Source organism: Rhododendron vialii, chromosome 10a, assembly GCF_030253575.1.
Source record: "Rhododendron vialii isolate Sample 1 chromosome 10a, ASM3025357v1".
Lineage (NCBI taxonomy): Eukaryota > Viridiplantae > Streptophyta > Magnoliopsida > Ericales > Ericaceae > Rhododendron > Rhododendron vialii.
Genome location: NC_080566.1, coordinates 28,761,628 through 28,778,827, shown reverse-complemented (window position 1 = coordinate 28,778,827; position 17,200 = coordinate 28,761,628).

The following is a 17,200-nucleotide window of genomic DNA, read 5'->3' as shown; positions in this document are numbered from 1 at the left end:
TACTCAAAGTTCAATTGCCAATTAATAATTACATAAAGTCCCATGGACCTCTTGTGTAGTTAATGCTTTAAACCCTACCTAAGGAGTATATAGCATACTATGACTTCGTCAAAGAAATAGGATCTCTCGGCCGGGAAAAGTCAGTTCTTGGACGAGCAAGACGACCAACGACATCACGGAAAAGAATCCGGCTCCGATGGCCGGCTAATTCCATTCTCTAGGGGGAAGATGAAACTTTGTATCAAGTAACTCTGTTTATGCGTAGGATTTTAGTTTATTATTCGGATAGATTGTATGACCAAGAACCCGTTTTGTTTTGATCAAACGAAATGATTTTTAATGGTTTTAATCTATTGAGTATTTGTATGTGAGCTTTCAAATACGAGTTATACAATGGCTTTCATTGATTGTGATTGGAGTTCTGAGATAGATTATGCTAATAAGGCGGATCGTGCCGTTAGGCGGCTTGATCGTGCTACTGAGACGGTCTGTGCTATGGGATAGTCTATGCCTTTTAACAACACAATTATTTTCTTGATGATTATCGAAAGGGTTTGCAAGTCCTAGTGATGATCCCTTTTGATTCGAATAATTAAACCTAGCCTATGTATATCATTGTTAAGTGGTCGGACTGGATTCGAAACCCTAGATCTTTTTCCCATCAACTTTCAAACTCTTACTTTAATTGTTTTCTTTATTTAATCAGTTCTCAAAATCAAATCAATCCAACTTTTTCTGTCCGAATTAATCTAGAAGTTAATTGAATTTAGTGTAATTTAGCCAATCTGTCCTTGCGGATCGACACTCGGTCTTAATCACTGTTCTACGGAGTAGTTTCTAACTCCAAGTTTTTATAACTTTATTTTTGACACGGAACGATGTGGTCAATGCTCTTACTGAAAATGGCATGTTTGTTGGAAAGGGTTATGCATTTGATGGCATGTTTAAGCTTACTATTGATATGAATAAAAGTGCATCTTCTTCTTACATTGTTTGTTCTGTTAATATGTGGCATGCTAGACGTTGTCATGTTAACAAGAAACTGATTAAGAATATGAGCAACTTAGGTTTTCTTCCTAATATCTCCTTAAATGATTTTGAAAAATGTGAATCATGTAGCAAGGCTAAGATCAAAAAGAAGCTTCATAAATCAACTTTTAAGGAGACTGAATTGCTAGATTTGACTCATACCGATATGTGTGAGTTAGATGGAGTTCTCACTAGAAATGCACATGCATTGATACTTTATCACGTTTATTGATGATCATTCGAATTATACATCTGTTTACTTGATGAAACATAAGAGTGAAGCATTTGATATGTTTAAAATCTTTCTTAATGAGGTTGAGAACCAGTTTAATAGAAAGATTAAGAGACTCCGTAGTGATAGAGGCACTGAGTATGATTCAAATGAGTTCATTGCATTTTACAACTCTACTGGAATAATACATGAGAAAACTGCTCCATACTCACCCGAAATGAATGGAAAGGCAGAACGCAAGAATCGAACTTTATGTGAACTCATAGTTGCGATTATGCTTAGTTCAGGTGCAGCTTCACATTGGTGGGGTGAAATTTTATTGACTGTATGTTATGTGCTGAATAGAATTCCTAATTCTAAGTCTCTGATTTCACCTTATGAATTGTGGAAAAACAAGAAGCCCAATGTGTCATATTTTAAAGTTTGGGGTTGTTTAGCATATGTTCGTATTCCTGACTCGAAAAGGTCAAAACTTGCGAGTAGAGCTTATGAATGCATTTTTTATTGGTTATGCTGTGAATAGTAAAGCATATAAATTCTTCGATATTAATAATAAGGTGATCGTAGAATCTATAGATGATGATTTTTACGAAGAAAAGTTTCCTTTTAAATCCAGAAATAGTGGGGGCGCTGAATCTAGTAGTAGTGTGCCTAGATTAGAAGAACCTAGAAACGAGAACTCTAGGGACACTGAGATTGAACCAAGGAGAAGCAAGAGAGCTCGAATCGCTAAGGACTTTGGTCCTGACTTTGCATTCTCTTTAGAAGAGGACCCCACTACTGTTAATGAGGCCTTGACTTCCTTAGGCGCTGATTTTTGGCAAGAAGCCATAAATGATGAAATGGACTCGTTGGAGTCCAATAGAACTTGGGAATTAGTAGACCTTCCACAGGGCCGCAAAGCAATAGGCTGCAAATGGGTGCTTAAAAAGAAATTGAAACCTGATGGTTTGCACTCCTTTTGATCCTTGTATTAAATTGTCTAAGAACACTGGAGACAGTGTTAGACAATCTGAGTATGCTAGCATTATTGGTAGTCTTCGTTATGCTTGTGATTGCACGAGACCAGATATTGCTTATGCAGTGGGGGTATTATGCAGGTTTACTAGCAAGCTAGGAATGGAGCATTGGTTTGCTATTAAGAGGCTCGTGTGGTATCTGAAAAAGAACCATGAACCTTGGATTACACTATCAGAAGTTTCCCCCTGTTCTAGAGGGATATAGTGATGCCGATTGGAACACTCTTTCGGATGACTCCAAAGCAACTAGTGGGTATGTGTTCAACATAGCAGGAGGTGCAGTCTCTTGGAAGTCCAAGAAACAAACAATTTTGGCACAATCAACTATGGAGTCTGAGATGATAGCACTAGCTGTGGCTAGTGAGGAGGCAGCTTGGTTAAGAAACCTCCTGTCTGAGATTCCCTTATGGGAAAAATCGATACCGGCCATACTAATCCATTGCGATAGTACCGCGGCTATTGCAAAAGTTCAGAATCGTTTTTTCAACAGAAAGAAATGACAAATACGTCATAAACATAGCACAGTTAGAAATTTGCTTTCTAATGGAGCTGTTAGAGTGGATTATGTACGGTCAGCAGAGAATCTGGCTGATCCTTTGATAAAAGGATTAGTTCGAGAGAAGGTGTGGAACACCTCGAAAGGGATAGGGCTAAAGCCCATTGAGAAATGAGTCATTTGTGATGGATACCCAACCTATAGACCGGAGATCCCAAGAAATAGGTTCAAAGGGAAAAACTAGTCACATGGTGATATGGTAAGAATCATGCTGTAAGGAGTTACACTCCAAGTCCATCCCTAAGAAGCATGACATCCTATAGCGAAAGAGGTTGTGTTATTTTTTAACACTTAATGAGTTCTATAGCTCTATGTGGAGTGGAGTACCTAGACTACAGGAGTAGTCTTGATAGACTCACCTATGTAGGGAGGTAATCCCGAACAGGTCCAAAACGAGCCCGAGCACGATCAAAGAAAAGGTCAACCCGCTATGGACCAGTGACATGAGAAGTTAATGGTCCAGAGAGGTTGTACGATTCTCGGTGCAGTAACACGAGACGTTATTGGACCAAGTACAAGGAAAATGACATGAGATGCCACTGTTCAAGAAACTTGTTCGGCAAGAGAGAGCCGAACAGGAGGAGAGCTCCTTAGAAAGGAAATGGTCCAAATTGTTTCCTTAGGACCAGTTACATGTGAAGTAACTGGTCCAGGCCGTCTGTTCGCCCATGAGATGGCCGAACAAAGAGAGAAGTCCTATTAGAGGGAACATTCTAGAAGGGTCCAGAATCACTGGTATTCCGTTAAAGGATGAGATCCCAAGAATATAGAATCTAAGAAAGATACCCAATGAGTATGGGATGTTCGGCTTGTTATGGAAAGAGTCCTACAAGGATTAAGGAAATAAACTGATAAGGGAACGAGAATCCAAGAGATCCTAGTTTTCCTATACGAGGTAGGAAACCTAGGGCAATATGGATACTTGGGCAACAAGCATCCATAAATCTATAAATATGAGGTAAACCTAGAGAAAAGAGGTACGCAATACACTGTATTATTCGATATTCTCCTACTGATAATTAGGGTTTTCTTTAGTACGAAATACTAACAAAGGTATCGGAGGGCCTTTGCCACGAGAGGCAAATGTGCACTCACTCCTTGTCTGTTTTGCAGGATAAGGGTTTTGTTGACAAACTAGGGTTCCGGCCGAGAGGCACGTGAAGCCGTTGCATTCCAGTGCTATTCAGAGCACTAGTTGAATTTGTCCACCTACAATTGGCGCCGTCTGTGGGAATCGAAAGAGTTCCCTTTGAAATACGACCATGGTGGAAGTAGATCCAGCAACACCACACGACCCAAAGGATGTGCTAGATGGAGGAGGGGATAAATCTCCACCCGGGGCTCCGAGAAAGCCCGAGGGAGGGCACAAGAGGACCACGAGTAAGGGCCGCCCCCTTACCGTTCACGGCAACTCCAAAAATAGAGATGGAGAGACGGCATCGAAATCCACGAGAAGGACAAAATCCTATCGAGGGGATGAATCGATTGCACACTCCAGGAGTGTGTACGGTAGCGAAGACGTTCTTGATAAAAAGAGACAAGAGATCGAGAAGTATGCTCGTTTGATCAAAAAACGAGAATATGAGATCAGAGAACTAGAGAGGATTAGGGAACATCCAGAGGATTCCGGACTATCTCGAAGAAATTCTAGAGGCAGTGAATATGCTTTGGTACAATACAAAAAGGCTCCTTCACGAGGAAGAAGGAGCAGAAGCAGAAGTCCGACCCCAAGGCGACATAAAGCTTCTCTACGAAAAGAAAGGAGTAAGACCCGAACACCCGAGCGAAGGAGGGTTTCTCCGAGAAAGAGGAGAAGCAGAGGTCGAAGCTCTACCCCTGAGGAGGAAGGGAGTAGGAAACATCATAGGGACAGGTACGAGAGACCTGATTCCGACTGGGAAAGAACTAGATCCAAGAAAGGACCAGAGGATGAAACCATGACTGCACGGGAAGCAGCACGGAAAGCACTTCAGAATATAGCATCCTCCCCTTTTGCGAAAAAGTTACAGGAGGCTAGGTTGCCGACCAGAGTAAAACACGGAACGTTCATCCTCTACGAGACAGATGCTGATCCCGTGGCACATATACAGCATTACCAGCAGGCAATGTTTATGCATGAAGGAGATGATGCAATTATGTGTAAGATGTTCCCGTCGAGTTTAGGGAAGGTTGCTTTGTCTTGGTTTCACAGATTGGGTTCACGCTCCATCCGAACATTGGTGCAGTTGGCCGAGGAATTCACTGCACGATTTTTGACGAGCAGGAAAGCTCCCAAAACCTTTGAGAGTCTTTCCTTTATGAAGCAAGGAGAGGACGAGCCGATCAGGACATATGCAAAAAAGTACTGGGAAACCTTCAACGAGATTGAAGGTTGTAGCGAGGAATACGCAATAGCCACGTTCAAGACAGGTTTACCTGTTCGGGGGGAATTGCGTAAGTCCCTAAACATGAGTCCAGTGCAGACATTGGCAAAATTAATGGAGCGAATTGAGCAGCACGCTAGGAACGAGGATGACATTTTACGGGAGGATGGTAAGCTGGCCGCCGAGCAAGTAAAGGGGCCTATAAAGAAAGCAGACAAGCCAGAGCCCAAAACTTATCGTGAAAGGAAAGATTATGGGCAGGCGAAGAAAGAGCAGTACAAGGATAAACAAGCTCCGGATCCAAAATCATTCTTCTCAATAAATACGGTCTGGAAAGAGCCTATTTACAGAATTCTTTATCGAATAAAGAATCAGCCTTATTTCAAATGGCCCCCAACTCTAGGTGGGAATAAAGATGCAAAATGTGCTACGAATCAGCACTGCAGCTACCATAAGGATTGGGGCCATATGACAGAGGATTGTGAGAAGTTTAAACGGCATCTTGATGATCTGGTCTCGCAAGGTTATCTCAAAGAATTTATCCAAGAAGATCTCAAGGATAAAGAAAAAGCTATGGAATTGGATTACGAACAGAATCCAAAGGGAGTAATCCATATGATACATGGATTAGCCGAGCCTTATACGAGAAATGAGGTGAGATTGCTTCAGAGACAGATTAAACACAACCAACATGTGATGCAGTTGGGAAAAAAGAGAGGGCGAGGCGAAGAGGCATGCAACGAAGGCATAGTTTTATCAGATGAAGATCTGGGAGGAGTCCAGGTACCTCACAATGACGCATTAGTCATAACCCTACGAGTTGGGGAATATGACATGGAAAGAATCCTGGTGGACTCTGGGAGTTGCACCGAAGTGTTGTATTACGATGCATTCAAGAAATTGGGACTGACTCAAGAAGACTTGGTACAATCAGTAACCCCTTTGGTCGGATTTGGAGCAGGAGCAGTTTGGCCGTTGGGAAAGGTTACTTTGCTTGTTCGGGCTGGTACAGTGGTGTTACGAACCGACTTCCTGGTGGTGGATGTACCATCCTCCTATAACGTGATTATAGGGAGAACATGGTTACATAAGATGAGGGCAGTCTCTTCTACTTTCCATCAAATGGTAAAGTTTCCAGGATCCAATGGGATTGAATAGATCAGAGGTAACCAGAAGGTAGCTCAACAATATTTAGTATCCATCGTAAAACGCATCCAAAATGCCCACCATATCAATTCAGTAGAAGTCCCCGATCAGCCGACCATCGAGGATATCGGAAAGGACCCAGCCGAGAGGGTAGTTGAGGGTTTAAAGAAAATACAGATCAACGAGATTGATCCTGATAGGTATTTCTTAATTGGGGAATCACTACCAGCAGACGAAGAGACTGAATTGATAAGTTTCTTAAAAACTTATGTCGACGTATTTGCCTGGACACCAGAAGAAATGCCTGGGGTAAGTGCAGATGTAATTTGCCATCATTTGAATATAGATCCACAGCATAAGCCGGTCATTCAAAAGAAAAGAAGGGTAGCCATACAACACGTTGACGCTGTAATTGAAGAGGTGGACCGTTTGTTGGAGGCCAAAGCAATACGTGAAGTCTACTACCCAGAGTGGTTATCCAACACCGTTGTGGTGAAGAAAAAGAATGGAAAGTGGCGAGTCTGCGTAGACTTCACTGACCTGAACAAAGCCTGCCCAAAGGATAGCTTTCCTCTTCCAAGGATAGACCAGTTGGTTGACGCAACTGCTGGGTACGAGCGAATGAGCTTCCTCGACGCATATCGGGGATATCATCAAATTGCCATGTTTGGGCCAGATCAAGAGAAGACTTTTTTTATTACACCACGAGGGTTGTATTGTTACAATGTCATGCCCTTTGGATTGAAGAATGCAGGCGCAACATATCAGAGATTGGCAACCATCATGTTCAGAAAATTGCTCGGCAAAACTATGGAGGTTTACATAGATGACATGGTGGAGAAAAGTAAGACTGGGCAAGGCCATATAGCAGATTTGAAGGAGGCTTTTGAAATCTTGAGGAGATACAAGTTGAAACTCAACGCCTTGAAGTGTGCGTTTGGAGTCGGTTCTGGAAAGTTTTTGGGCCACCTTGTAACTTTGAGAGGGATAGACGCGAATCCCGACCAAATAAAGGCCTTACAGAATCTGCAAAGTCCTCGGACAACGAAAGAAGTCCAACGGTTGACTGGGATGGCAGTGGCTCTTAATCGATTTATTAGCCGGTCAAGTGACAAGTGCAGACCTTTCTTTCAGCTGTTAAAGAAAAGAGAAGGGTTCAAATGGGGAGCAGAATGTGAACAAGCCTTCCAGGAGCTGAAGGGATATTTGGCCTCTCCTCCCTTTCTTTCGACTCCAGATCCAGGTGAGTCTCTAGTTTTATACTTAGCTGTTTCTGAGCATGCTATGAGTGCAGTTCTTTTGAGAAATAAGGGATCCGAGCAAATCCTGTTTATTATGTGAGCAAAACTTTGTTAGATGCCGAAACAAGATATCTGCCCCTCGAGAAATTAGTCCTGGCACTAAGGACAGCAACCAAAAAATTGCCACATTATTTCCAGAGCCATAAAGTTGTGGTTTACACTGAGTTCCCGTTAAAATCACTGCTACGAAAGGCAGACTTCTCGGGAAGGATCTCAACTTGGTCCGTAGAGTTGAGCCAATACGACATTGATTATCAGCCGCGCACAGCAATCAAAGGTCAAGTGTTGGCTGATTTTGTGGCAGAATTCTCACCCACAGTAGCACCTTTGCCTCCTACGAGAAAAGAGCATGAAGCAACGCCACCTGTAACGAAGAAACAGGAATCAGCCGAACAAGATCCCCTGGAATGGAAGCTGTTCGTTGATGGGTCAGCTTGCAACACCGGTTCAGGAATTGGAGTTGTGCTTTTACCCCCTGAAGGATCAATGTTGGAACTATCTGTTCGGCTAGGGTTCAGTGCGTCAAATAATGTGGCAGAGTAGGAGGCACTCTTAGCTGGTTTGAGAAGTGCAAAGACCCTAAAAGTTGAACGTATTAAGGTGTATTCTGATTCACAACTCCTAGTCCATCAACTGTCCGAACAATAAGAAACTCGGAGTGAGAAGATGGCGGCCTATGTACAGGCGACCAGAGATCTGCTCGATACCTTCGAAAGGGTGTATATTGAGCAATTAAGTTCTGGAAAGAATGCTCACGCAGATTCATTAGCATGGTTAGCCGCAGCTGTGCCAACAGAATTTAAAAGAAAGATAGCCGTGGAGTATCTAACTGAGCCAGTATTGGGAGAAACATAGAGATGGTCTTGGACGTGAACCAAGGACCAAGTTGGATGGACCCAATTGTGGAGTTTTTACAAGATGAAACACTCCCTTTGGACAAAAAGGAGGCTCATAAAATAAGGACCAAATCTGCTCGGTTCTGGTTATCCCCAGAGGGAAAATTGTATAGGAAGTCTTTTACAGGACCCTACTTGCTTTGTGTGCATCCTGAGATGGTGCAAAAGTTCCTCCACGAAATTCATGAGGGAACTTGTGGAAGCCATGCTGGGGGCCGGTCCATCGCCCACCGAGCAATCACCCAAGGATATTGGTGGCCGTACATGCAAGAAGACGCTAAGGTGTACGTTAAAATTTGTGAGAAGTGTCAAGAAGTTTTCACCAATGATTCGAACACCAGCCGTGGATCTGGTGCCTCTGACGAGTCCCTGGCCGTTTGCTCAATGGGGAATGGACATAGTGGGTCCATTGCACAAAGCAACTGGGAATCGAAAATTCCTGCTAGTTGCAACAGACTATTTCACTAAGTGGATTGAGGCAGAACCATTGGCCAAGATCACTGAACCTATGATAGAAAGGTTCGTGTGGAAGAGCATCATTACTCGTTTTGGGGTCCCATACTCATTGATTACAGACAATGGATCCTAGTTTCAGAAGAAGTTAAAAACTTTTTGTGCCCAGTATGGGATAAGAAATTACTACTCAACTCCGGCCTACCCTCAAAGTAATGGACAGGCAGAAGCTTCTAACAAAACAATTCTTGATGGAATTAAGAAGAGGTTGGATAAAGCAAAGGGGAAATGGCCTGATGAATTGCAATTGGTACTTTGGGCATACCGAACAATGCCTAGGAGGTTTACGGGAGAGACCCCCTATTCATTAGCATATGGAACAGAGGCTGTTATTCCATTGGAAATAGGTCTGCCGACCAACATGACCACTTTGGTTGAAAGTGGAGGAAATGATAGAGCCTTGGAGATTGAATTAGACCTTGCCGAGGAACGATGAGAGCGGGCCCTGGTGCACTTGGCCTCATACCAAGAGCAGCTCATCAAAAGTTACAACAAGAATGTACACCCACGAGAGTTTGGTGTTGGAGACCTTATGCTACGAAAGGTGCTCGGCAATACTAAAGTGGCTAATGAGGGAAAGTTAGGGGCAAATTGGGAAGGCCCATATCGAGTTACAGAAATCGCTGGCATTGGGGCTTATCGATTGGCAGACTTGGACGGGAACCCAGTGCCAAGACCTGGAATGTCCATAATCTGAGAAAGTTTTTTATATGAATAAATTTTTCTTTATGCACATCGTGATTGTGTGAGAGTTACGAATAAAACTCTCTTGTTCTAGTTTTGTTATTCTAGTTGCAAGGGGTACGAATCACGCCCTCTTGAGTTTTTCAGATTATGAATGAAGTTACTTTTTTAGTATAACTGTTGTGTTCTTGGTATTTATTTTAAATACGAACTCCGAGATTCGTTTCCCTCATTCGTATTGGGGAGCAGGGTATACATTTAAAGTACGTGAAACTTAAAACACAACGTATGAAACACTTGTGTGATTTTGAAACTTTGAAACTTTTAAGTACGTGAAACTTAAACGCAAGTACGAAACACTTGTGTGATGTTTTAAGTATGTGAAACTTAACGAATACGAGTATGAAAACACTTGTATGGAATTTAAGTACGAGAAACTTAAAACCTTGAGATGCATACGAATACATGCATAAAGCATACGAGAATATGCAGACTGTCCAAAGCATACGAGAATATGCACAAACTTGGAAGCATACGAATATATGCATAAATACGTGAAACCTTAAACGATTAAGTACGGGAAACTTACAAACTAAGGAACAGTACGAAATACTAAAAGAGTTAAACACAGTATTTTGACATCACAGACCCACAATTCAAACAGGTGGCAAAACAGATTGTCAAATGCAAGACGATTGAATTTATTCGTCTTCTGTGAGATCTTGAACAGTTGTGGGAGCAGTCATAGGAGCTGCTGGAACAGTCGAGCCTTCCGTGGTATTTTCAGGTTGACCACCACTGACTTCCTTCTGGCCAGGGTTGGTCATGACTTCACCTGGTTCAACATCAGGAACTTGTTGCTCAGATGTATGTTGCTCAGACGTATGTACCTCCTGCTCTTCATCTCTCTCCTCTGAAATGTCTTCCTCACAACCAGCAGCAGCACTTGGTAGTTCAATGTTGGTCCAAAGGGGAGATGATTCAGGAATCTCAGCTTTTGCAAGGCAGGCTGTCCAGGAAGCCACCCAAACTTGGTCCTGAATTCCAGGCATCTGGTTTGTGTAGCTTTCTGTAGCAACTTTGATTCCTTCGTTGTATCCCTTTTCAAATGCAGCTTTGGCCTCAGTCTGGCTTGCCTCGAGTTCTTTCAGAGTTTGATTCAGACTGTCCTCAGCCCCCTTCAGTTGTCCTTTGAGTCCATCAGCTACCCCCAGGGCTTGGTTTCTCTCTCTCTCGAGCCTAATAATGGTACGTTGTAGCTTGGTGTTCTCACTGACAAGTTTGGCGCGTTGGGGCTCGGACTGGCTGAGCTTCTGAGCCATGGCCACCATCTTTTGCATCACCTGGAATGTTCAAAACAGATAAAAATAGATACCAAACGATATGAATTACAAAGAGAAATTTACCTTGGCATTATGGGACATAAAGGAGCTCAGGAGATTGTTAGGCGACATTGCAATCTTTCTGCATATCACCAGGCAACAAGAAGGCCTGGGACAATGCAAGTGGAGTCCCATCAGTCTCAACACTGTCCCGAGCAGTGATAGCTCGGTTCCCGTGAGAGAAAGAGGGAGCCCACGCAGGAGCGGGAGATGAGCAGGACGGTGGGGGTCTATCTTGGGATTCTTCCACACGTTGACGTTTTTCACAATGAAGGGCTTCAATTTCTTCTAGAGAAAATCCTGGGGGAGCATCGGTTTGAGTCTGGGGGTGATGACCATGACCTTGACCACTTTGGCCCCGACCAATGCCACGACCTCGACCAGGAATGGTGAGAAGGCTGCCTAAGTCAATTGGCCGGTTCATCTCCGGAGGTGAGGGGGTGAAACCACTAGAAGAAGAGCTGGATGTGGAAATGGAAGCCTCCTCGGCAAGAGGGATCGGTTCGTCAGAGATTGGAGGTGTCCTAGAACGCCTTTCTTCTTGTTCAGGGACTGGTCTTGAAGGACCAGCAATAACGGAATTGCCGGCTGCACGGGTTCGCCGATCAATAAACCCACCGTACGAGGCTTTGTAGCTGAGAAGTACCTGAGCCGCTCTTGCTCGGCCAGAAAGGTATGTCCCTTCACCGTTGAAAGCAAGTGCTCGTCTGATATCTGCTACGTGCACTTGAGGGGTTATGATATTATAACCTCGATTAATGTTTGATGCTGAAACATAGCAAAGCACAAATAATTAGAAGCACGAAAAAGCTTTTCCTATGAAAAAGGACAAAACATATGAATTAAGGGGAGAGCACTAACGTGGGCTCCCGAATATGTGAGGGGCATGGAAACCAATCACTTGACCGTCCTCATTTCTGGGTTCGAAGTTGCCCGTAACGATCAGAAAGTCGTCGTCATCCCCTCGAGCAGAGTCAGGGAGTTCAAGGACTAGCTTCTTTCTAGAATCCCTACTTTTTAAATAATATGTAAGGGCATCCCCGGTTCTGGAGATACTATATAAATGGTGAATATCGTATAAACCTAAAGAAGTCCCTAACATTTGATTTAGGGCATTTATACCCATAACTACTCGAAAGAAATTGGCTGAAACCTGCATTGGGGAAAGCCTATAGTATGTTAGGACCTGACGAAGCAGGGGAGCTAAGGGAAACCTAACTCCGCCTTCAACGACGGCTACTACTGGAATGTGAAGGGTGTCAAAATCAAAACTTTCACGAATGGCATCCTCAGGAGCCAGAGCAGTAGCTACGTTGTTAGGAATCTCGTAACGAGATCTAAAATTTGCCATGGTTTGAGGAGTATTACAGTGCCTCCGAAATCTCCCCATAGATCAGAAACGGTTTTGATACTTTGGAAAGTATAGAGAAAAGGGGACGATGAAACCCTAAAGAGATTGTAAACAATCCACCAGAGAAATGGAGCAGTAAGAAGAAGAATGGTGACTTACGAAATTAGTCGATGGAATCCCTAAGAGCAGAAAGGAGGAGGCCTTGAAATGATGAACAGAGCTTCAATGGCGGGTAAAAGCTCGAAACCTCTTTTTTCTGCAGAGGGAGTCTAATAGAAAGATTGGGGTTTTGAAAATGGGACGAAAACCCAAAAATACCCTAAAAGTGGGGTGGCGTACGTGAAACGTCACCCTAGACGCCGTTTGAGCGTACCGTTCCCCAAAACACGTCTGTCTGCATTTAATGAAAAGCAATACAATGATCAACACGTGTAAAGATTAGGGCTAAAAAGCCTGTGACGGCCAAACAAAAAGATGTTTTCGCCTTGGCAAAATGATGAAACATTGCACCAATATATGAAATAGGGTGCAGGGACAAAATGAATTTGCTCGGTAAAAGAGCTTTACTCGTCATCTGAGTAAAATATAAACGAGTAAGGCTGGGGAGCAATTGTAGGGAGGTAATCCCGAACAGGTCCAAAACGAGCCCGAGCACGGTCAAAGAAAAGGTCAACCCGCTATGGACCAGTGACATGAGAAGTCAATGGTCCAGAGAGGTTGTACGATTCTCGGTGCAGTAACACGAGACGTTATTGGACCAAATACAAGAAAAATGACATGAGATGCCACTGTTCAAGAAACTTGTTCGGCAAGAGAGAGCCGAACAGGAGGAGAGCTCTTTAGAAAGGAAATGGTCCAAATTGTTTTCTTAGGACCAGTTACATGTGAAGTAACTGGTCCAGGCCGTCTGTTCGGCCATGAGATGGCCAAACAAAGAGAGAAGTCCTATTAGAGGGAACATTCTAGAAGGGTCCAGAATCACTGGTATTCCGTTAAAGGATGAGATCCCAAGAATATAGGATCTAAGAAAGATACCCAATGAGTATGGGATGTTCGGCTTGTTATGGAAAGAGTCCTACAAGGATTAAGGAAATAAACTGATAAGGGAACGAGAATCCAAGAGATCCTAGTTTTCCTATACGAGGTAGGAAACCTAGGTGTAGGGAGGTATTCCCGAACAGGTACAAAACGAGCCCGAGCACGGTCAAAGAAAAGGTCAACGCATTATGGACCAGTGATATGAGAAGTCAATGGTCCAGAAAGGTTGTACGATTCTCGGTGTAGTAACACGAGACGTTATTGGACCGAATACAAGGAAAATTACAAGAGATGCCATTGTTCAAGAAACTTGTTCGGCAAGAGAAAGCCGAACAGGAGGAGAGCTCCTTAGAAAGGATATGGTCCAAATTGTTTCCTTAGGACCAGTTACACGTGAAGTAATTGGTCCAGACCGTCTGTTCGGCCATGAGATTGCCGAACAAAGAGAGAAGTCCTATTGGAGGGAACATTCTAGAAGGGTCCAGAATCACTGGTATTCCATTAAAGGATAAGATTCCGAGAATATAGGATCTGAGAAAGATACCCAACGAGTATGGGATGTTCGGATTGTTATGGAAAAGAGTCCTACAAGGATTAAGGTAATGAACTGATAAAGGAAACGAGAATCCTTGATATCCTGGGATTCCTATATGAGTTAGGAATCCTAGGGCAACACGGATGCTTGGCCAGCAAGCATACGCAAATCTATAAATAAGGGGTAAACCTAGAGGTAAAAGGTACGCAATACGCTGCATTCTATTTGCTTTCCTACTAATAATTAGGGTTTGATTGCTAGTACGTGATACTAACAAAGGCATCGGAGGGCCTTTGCCATGAGAGGCAAAGGTGCACTCACTCCTTGTCTGTTTTGCAGGACAGGGGTTTCATTGACAAATTAGGGTTACGTTCAAGCGGCACGTGAAGCCGTTGCATTCCAGTGCCGTTCAGAGCACTACTTGAATTTGTCGACCTACAATTGGCGCCGTCTGTGGGAAACGAAAGAGTTCCCTTTGAAATACGACCATGGTGGAAGTAGATCCAGCAACGCCACACGACCCAAAGGATGTGTTAATTGGAGGAGGGGATAAGTCTCCACCCGGGGCTCCGAGAAAGCCCGAAGGAGGACACAAGAGGACCACGAGTAAGGGCCACCCCCTTACTATCCACGGCAACTCCAGAAATAGAGATGGAGAGACGGCATCGAAGTCCACGAGAAGGACTAAATCCCATCGAGGGGATGAATCGATTGCACACTCCAGAAGTGTATACCATAGCGAAGAAGTTCTTGATAAGAAGAGACAAGAAATTGAGGAGTATGCTCGTTTGATCAAAAAATGAGAACATGAAATCAGAGAACTAGAGAGAATCAGGGAACATCCGGAGGACTCTGGACTATCTCGAAGAAATTCTAGAGGCAGTGAATACGCTTTGGTACAGTACCAAAAGGCTCCTTCACAAGGAAGGAGAAGCAGAAGCAGAAGTCTGACCCCAAGGCGACATAAAGCTTCTCCATGAAAAAGAAGGAGCAAAATCCGAACACCCGAGCGAAGGAGGGTATCTCCGAGAAAAAGGAGAAGCAGAGGTCGAAGCTCTACCCCCGAGGAGGAAGGGAGTAGGAAACATCATAGGGACAGGTACGAGAGACCTGATTCCGATTGGGAAATAATTAGATCCAAGAAAGGACCAGAGGATGAAGCCATGACTGCACGGGAAGCAGCACGGAAAGCACTTCAGAATATAGCATCCTCCCCTTTTGCCAAAAAGTTACAGGAGGCAAGATTGCCGACCAGGGTAAAACACGGAACATTCATCCTCTACGAGACAGATGCTGATCCCGTGGCCCATATACAGCATTACCAGCAAGCGATGTTTATGCATGAAGGAGATGATGCAATCATGTGCAAAATGTTCCCGTCGAGTTTAGGGAAGGTTGCTTTGTCCTGGTTCCACAGATTGGGCTCACGCTCCATCCGAACATGGGTGCAATTGGCCGAGGAATTCACTGCACGGTTTTTGACGAGCAGGAAAGCTCCCAAAACCTTTGAGAGTCTTTCTTTTATGAAACAAGGAGAGGACGAGCCGATCAGGACTTATGCAAAGAAGTACTGGGAAACCTTCAACGAGATTGAAGGATGTAGTGAGGAATACGCAATAGCCACGTTCAAAACAGGCTTACCTGTTCGGGGGGAACTGCGTAAGTCTCTAAACATGAGTCCCGTGCAGACATTGGCAAAATTGATGGAGAGAATTGAGCAGCACGCCAGGAACGAGGATGACATCCTTCGAGAGGATGGTAAGTTGGCCGCCGAGCAAGTAAAGGGACCTATAAAGAAAGCTGACAAGCCAGAGCCCAAAACTTATCGTGAAAGAAAAGATTATGGGCAGGCGAAGAAAGAGCAGTACAAAGATAAACAAGCCCCGGATCCCAAGTCATTCTTTTCCATAAACACGGTTTGGAAAGAGCCCATTTACAGGATTCTTTATCGAATAAAGAATCAACCTTATTTCAAATGGCCCCCAACTCTTGGTGGGAATAAAGATGCAAAACGTGCTACGAATCAGCACTGCAGTTACCATAAGGATTGGGGTCACATGACTGAGGACTGTGAGATGTTTAAATGGCATCTTGATGATTTGGTCTCACGAGATTACCTCAAAGAATTTATCCAAGAAGATTCCAAGGATAAAGACAAGGCAATGGAATTGGATTACGAACAGAATCCAAAAGGGGTAATCCATATGATACATGGATTAGCCGAACCTTATACGAGAAATGAGGTGAGATTGCTTCAGAGACAAGTGAAACATGACCAACATGTAATGCAGTTGGGGAAGAAAAGAAGGCGCAACGAAGGGGCAAGCAACGAGGGCATAGTTTTTACGGATGAAGATCTGGGAGGAGTCCAGGTACCTCACAATGATGCTTTGGTCATAACCCTACGAGTTAGGGAATATGATATGGAAAGAATGCTGGTGGATTCAGGGAGTTGCACCGAAGTGCTATACTATGATGCGTTCAAGAAACTGGGGCTCACACAAGAAGATTTGGTACAATCAGTAACTCCATTGGTCGGATTTTGAGCAGGAGCAGTTTGGCCGTTAGGCAAGGTAACTCTGCCTGTTCGGGCTGGGACAGTGGTGCTACGAACCGACTTCTTAGTGGTGGATGTACCGTCTTCCTATAACGTGATTATAGGGAGAACATGGTTGCACAAGATGAGGGCAGTCTCTTCAACTTTCCATCAGATGGTAAAGTTCCCAGGGTCTAATGGGATTGAGCACATCAAAGGTAACCAAAAGATAGCTCAACAATGTTTGGTATCCATCATAAAAAGAGTCCATAATGCCCACCATGTTAATACTGTGGAAATTTCGGATCTGCCGACCATTGAGGATATTGGAAAAGACCCAATCGAGAGGGTAGTTGAGGATTTGAAGAAAACACTGATCAAAGAGACTGATCCAGAAAGGTATTTTCTAATTGGGGAATCATTGCCAGAAGAGGAAGAGAATGAACTGATTAGTTTTTTGAAAACTTATGTCGATGTATTTGCTTGGACACCAGAGGAGATGCCTGGGGTGAATGCAGATGTTATCTGCCATCATTTGAATATAGATCCACAGCATAAACCGGTCATTCAAAAGAAACGAAGGGCAGCCGTACAGCACGTTGACGCTGTAATTGAAGAA